The sequence below is a fragment of the Megalobrama amblycephala genome, linkage group LG14 (genome assembly GCF_018812025.1).
Source record: "Megalobrama amblycephala isolate DHTTF-2021 linkage group LG14, ASM1881202v1, whole genome shotgun sequence".
Taxonomy (NCBI): domain Eukaryota; kingdom Metazoa; phylum Chordata; class Actinopteri; order Cypriniformes; family Xenocyprididae; genus Megalobrama; species Megalobrama amblycephala.
This window is the reverse complement of record NC_063057.1, coordinates 2133306-2139305: the sequence shown is the minus strand read 5'-3', so window position 1 is coordinate 2139305 and position 6000 is coordinate 2133306. Positions and strand designations below refer to the sequence as shown.

The following is a 6000-nucleotide window of genomic DNA, read 5'->3' as shown; positions in this document are numbered from 1 at the left end:
CTTGGTAGTGTTTGAATATTGTGCAGGTCTGATATCTCTTGCTTTGTGCTTCTGGGGAGAAAGGGTGATTTCTTCCCCAAATAAATCTGGGTTTCCTTCTGGTATAATAGCGCTTTTGTTTGCTCGCTCATCCTGTGACTTCACTGATCACCATTTGTCAAAAGAACAAACAAAACATTATCTGGAGCGAATGCCTCAATATGGTAGTTCACGGCTGTAGGTTATTAGAGTGCCAAAAGTGTTTTTAATGTCCTACTGTCTGAGTTTGGCTTATTTATCTCACATATTCATGTCTCAGTGAGGTGTGTGTTTGTGTTGTGCATTTAGTCTTTGAGACTCTAGTACAGTAGGCTACTTAAAATAATCAAATGTATTTATTGCATTACACTGCCACCTATTGGCAATGATGACTTTCGCGTGACGCTGCTTGTGAAACAAAACCAGTGAGATTTTTGCATTTATTTGCATTTGTAATAATTCATATTATATACATATAGGATCAACAGCTGAATGACGACAAAACTAAAACCTTCATCCTGTGAAAATGACAATTAAAACAACCACAATAATTGTATTTTTATAAGACATTATTAGCCTCATATTACCATCATCAACAAGACTAATTATTTTTATGAATTACATTAATTTACAAACCTTTTTTGAAATGTGTTCATTATATTTTATGTACAATAACATGTTTACATAATTTATTAATTGATATTGAAGATAATATTAATATTATTTTTTATCTTCAGCATCAACAACTAGTAATGGTTATGAATAAAACTAATATTAATATTATTAATAACATCAATATTTTATTTTTATTTTATTCATTTAATGTATTAATATTATATGTTATGTAAATAATTTGTTATTAATTTATAATCAAATCAACAACACAACTATTAATAATAATAATATTTATATAATTATATTATTATTGTTGTTATTTTCAATGTCAACATCTAGTAATAACGAGTGTTATTATCATGAATTATTGTTATTAATTACATTAATATTTCCTTTTTATATTTATTCAATTAATGAATGTATACAATTCATATTTATTATATGTTATGCAAATAATAAAATGTAATTCTATTAATAATCTACTATTAATATAACTATTATTATCTTCAACATCAGCAACTAGTAATAATGATTATTATTATTGTCATGAATTATTGTTATTATTTACATTAATATTTCCTTTTTATTCATTTAATGAATATATACAATTAATATCTATTATGTTATGTAAATAATAAAATGTAATTCTTTTGATAATTAAAACTATATAACTATTATTATTATCTTCAACATCAACAAATAGTAATAATGATTATTGTCATTAATTATTATTACATTAATATTTCCTTTTTTATTTTTATTCAATTAACGTATTTATATATATATAAATAATATATATATTGTTATGTAAATAATAAAATGTAATCCTTTTGATAATCAACTATTAATACAGATATTATTATTATTATTATTATTATTGTTATTATCTTCAACAACTTGTAATGATTATTATTGTCATGAATTATCGTTATTAATTACATTAATATTTTCTTTTTTATTTGTATTCATTTAATGAATGTATACAATTAATATTTATTATAGTTATGTAAATAATAACATGTAATTCATTTGATAATCAACTATTAATACAACTATTACTGTTGTTGCGGTCATTATTATATATAATAATAATAATCATAATAATAAAATTATATGAATAATCATAAAATGACTTATGCACTAATTAAACATAATGATGTACTATATAATGTATGATGTACACGTTCAACCTTTCACCTTTCGTCTCCTGAAGCCGAATGCAGCCGAACACTGTCCGAGCGCTGGCGAAGGTGTCGTCATATGTTTCTCTCGCTCGCTCGTCTCGCTGTCTGTGAAGGAAGAAGGAAGAGCAATGGCGACGCTGTACCGCCGCGCGCTCACACTGCACACAGGAGCCACAACACACACTGTAAGTCACACTGCTGCCCTCAGACACTTGTTCAACTGCGGTACGACGCTCGGTGATCTCGCGCTTTAGAACGGAGGATCGTGCGTGCGCGCGCGCGCGTGTCCTCCGTGCATCTGCGCCGCTGCATAAACAACACGCTGTAAACACGCATGCATTCATATGATTGTGTGTCATGAGTGATTGACAGGTGTCAGGCACTTCTGTACTTTACACGTGAATGCATGGATGTTGGTGGCTCACGAGACGGAGTGTGTATAAGTTTAGACACTGTGTGTGTTTGTGTGTATATGTGCGTGTTTGTGTGCGTGTGTGTGTGTGTGTGTGTTGCATGACTGGATCAAGACAGCCATCTAGCTACCAGTATTTGTAACTGTGCATGTTGGTTAACTGTTTGGTTACAGTGTCAGTCTAATGCATGCAGTGATATTGATTTTGACAAATATTTCAGATCTTCACTCTGATACTGCTGGGAAGAAGCTCTTGAAGGGTGCAGCGGTGATCAAACTCAGTAAAGCAGGTGAGTGTGTGTGTGTGTGTGTGTGTGGTGGGCGTTTCTTCTGGTGTCATCATGTTATTGTTGTGTTATTGCTGTTTGCACCAACAATAGCCTAACTTTTCAATAATATCACACTACCAAAACTTAAAAGTATTGACAACAGAATAGACAGATTTAATTTTTGTCAAAAAAAGTATAAATAATAATAATAATAATAATTACATTTTATTATTTACATAACATTAATTGTATACATTCATTAATTGAATAAAATAAAAAGCATATAGTAATATACATAATAACAATAATTCATGACAATAATGATAATCATTATTACTAGATGCTGATGTTGAATATAATAATAATAGTTGTATTAATAGTTGATTATCAAAAGAATTACATTTTATTATTTACATAATATAATAAATATTAATTGTATACATTCATTAATTGAATAAAAATAAAAAGTATATATTAATGCCATTAATAACAATAATTCATGACAATAATAATCATTATTACTAGTTGATGTTGAAGATAATAATAATAATAATAATAATAATAATAGTTGATTATCAAAAGAATTACATGTTATTATTTACATAACATATAATAGATATTAATTGTATACATTCATTAATTGAATAAAAAAGGAAATAGTAATGTAATTAATAACAATAATTCATAACAATAATTATTACTAGTTGTTGATGTTGAAGATAATAACAATAACAATAATATAATTATATAAATATTATTATTATTATTAATAGTTGTTAATAATAAATTAAACAATACAGTCAGTTCTACACTACCTCTCAAGTTTATATTACTGTAACTGTCTAGATTGGCAATATGTATATTTTTAATTTTTTTTTCAACACGAAAATGTTAATTTTTTAACTACATTTGTGCAGTTAAATTAACTTTAAAGGCGCAGTAAGCGATTTCTGAGAAACGCTGTTGATATTTGAAATCAGCAAAACAAACACGCCCCTACCCTTGATAGCTCCGCCCCCAAATCCATGAACATGCTATGCAACACATGGCACCTCCCCCCTCATGAGTGGACACGCCCCTTACTGCTGATTGGCTCCAAGTTTGTTTTGGTTCTCAGTCCAATTCACTTCCAAAAGCGTTTCTCAGAAATCACTTACTGCACCTTTTAATGAAGATCTACATTTCTTATTTTCATTTACAGTCACCTGGTTTGATTTCTGTCACCTGGTGGAAAACAAACACTTTTAACATGAAAATGACATGAAATTAACATTATAACCATCAGATGGCTGCAGAGGACCACTCATTAGCTCATTTGCCATTTCCACTCCATTTTATAGCTTTTTTTCACGTGTTTTGCTTTCGGATTTATTATAAAATGAATATTATAACAACTTTATTGCACTGAAGTATGAAGAGTAGGAAATTCATTTGAGTTTTAAAGGGGACTGAGGTGATCACGAATTAGTGTTACCGCGTTAATCACAAATTTTTAGGGAGTCTGGATTGAAATTTAGGGGGGCTAAAGCCATTTATAATACACACTGCAATGTTATACATTTTTCATGGTGACTTTATATAGTACCTCCTGCACACTATTTAGAAACAATACACTAGTATTACATTCTGACCGTAATCTGTCAGTTCAGAGTCTGACCACAACACACAGCTGGCGTTAATGCAGTTCAGATGTGTTTTTCTCATGTTTAACATCAGCACAAGAGCTCTGTGTGAGTGTGTATGTTCTCAGAGGAAGTGTGTAATGATTCTGCATGGATGGTGGATGAAAGTTCAGCGAATATGACAAGCTCCTCTGAAGAATTGCATCGCAGTTTAATGTGAAATAATTAGTGTCGCTATCAAATCTTTAAAGGGGACCTATTAGTCTTGATGTTGTTTTTGGGCTCTACTAGAGCAGGTTTTCATGCTTTAATGTTGTTTATTTTCCTCATATTCTCCATTGTTGCAGCTCCTCTCTTCTCAGTCTGTCAGTAACGCTCTGTTTAGTTCCTGTCTCTGTAAAGCTCCGCCTTCTGAAAAGCACAATGTGCTCTGATTGGTCTGCTGGAGCAGTGTGTTGTGATTGGTCAAGCACTTTGAGCGTGTTTGGGAAATGTCCCGCCCCTTACCATAACCGCCAGTTTCAACACACTACCAACTAACTCAACCAGGCCCCGCCCCTTTATTTTGGGCGTGAATTATTTAAATGAGGAATATTGTGACGTGTTTGTTTCCTGCTGGAGTGACTCAAACAGCAACATTATACTAAAAAAGTTAAACATGTAAAAAAAAAACATAAAATGGACTCCTTTATATTATGTTATATTAGTTTCAGCCTCAAAATGTCATTTTAAGTGGGTTATACATGGTATTATTATGACAGCTCTGGCCCTCATTGGCAACGTTGGTTAATAATTTAGTGGGTCAGATGTGGAAAAAAAATTCACATGCACCCAAAATAATTTTCATGTCGCTCACGGCTGTAAAATGATTATTCCATTAATTTAAGAGAGCGATTTGGTGCATTTCTGGCACAGTTCAGATTTGGCACTGATCTGCGGTAAGCAGGACGTTTGCTTTGGGAGAAAAAGATGAGCATGTTTGTTACACCACAGGAGCATTTAAAATACACTAGTAAAGGAAAATCTTTTTTCAGTCAGACTTTTAAAGGATTAGTTCACTTCAGAATTAAAGTTTCCTGATCATTTATGTCATCCAAGATGTCTTTCTTTCTTCAGTCAAAGAGAAATGAAGGTTTTTGAGGAAAACATTCCAGAATTTTTCTCCATATAGTGGACTTCACTGGGGACCAACAGGTTGAAGGTCCAAATGTCAGTTTCAGTGCAGCATCAAAGAGCTCTACATGATCCCAGACGAGGAATAAGAGTCTTATCTAGCCCTTTCATGCACAAATTATGATAGGCTACTTCAGGATTTTTTTTTCAAAAGTGTTTTTATTACTCTTTAGGCATGAAAAAAAAAAAAAAAATCACCTTCATTTTTTTCAAACATGCATTTTTCAAGGAGTTGGTGAAATGTCCACTAGAGTGGACAACGCGCATTTGAAGAACATGTTTGAGAAAACAATTATTAAAAATAAATATTGTAAACACTATAAAACATGTTTTTTTTTTTTTTGCTCTTTAACATTGTGTTCATGTACTTTGAACATATTCCAGAACTTTTAACAGTCTCTGTTATTTTTTTTAGCACTTGCAAAAGTTGACCAGTTGGTGGCAGTGTATTGCATGACACATTTCCTCAAAAAAAAATGAGGACATCAAGGAGCAATATAATTTTTAAAATATCCAAGTATTGATTTTGTGATTTGAGGAAATTGATTAATCATGTGTGGACATCATGCATCACTGGCTATATTTAGACGTCAATTTATAGTACAGTTTATAGAGGATCATCACTCTCATGATAGAACTAATATCCACAAAATATTGCTATAATAAAAATTAAATTGATGTTCAGCCAAAACATTACTGCAGATGGC

The 6000-nt window shown here is 31.3% G+C and overlaps 1 protein-coding gene across 3 annotated transcripts in view; it reads left to right on the top strand.

The window, feature by feature from the left end:
• The first annotated feature begins 1833 nt into the window (after window positions 1–1833).
• atxn7l1 (ataxin 7-like 1) overlaps window positions 1834–6000 on the top strand; it is a 28867-nt gene continuing 24700 nt past the window's right edge. For 2 of the 3 annotated variants that reach the window (XM_048155985.1, XM_048155981.1), the window contains exons 1-2: window positions 1834–2002; window positions 2451–2519. The gene's annotated coding sequence lies outside the window, so the exon portion shown is untranslated. Of the gene's footprint in view, window positions 2003–2027; window positions 2251–2450; window positions 2520–6000 lie in introns of those variants that run through there. The other variant, XM_048155982.1, reaches the window with a different exon arrangement.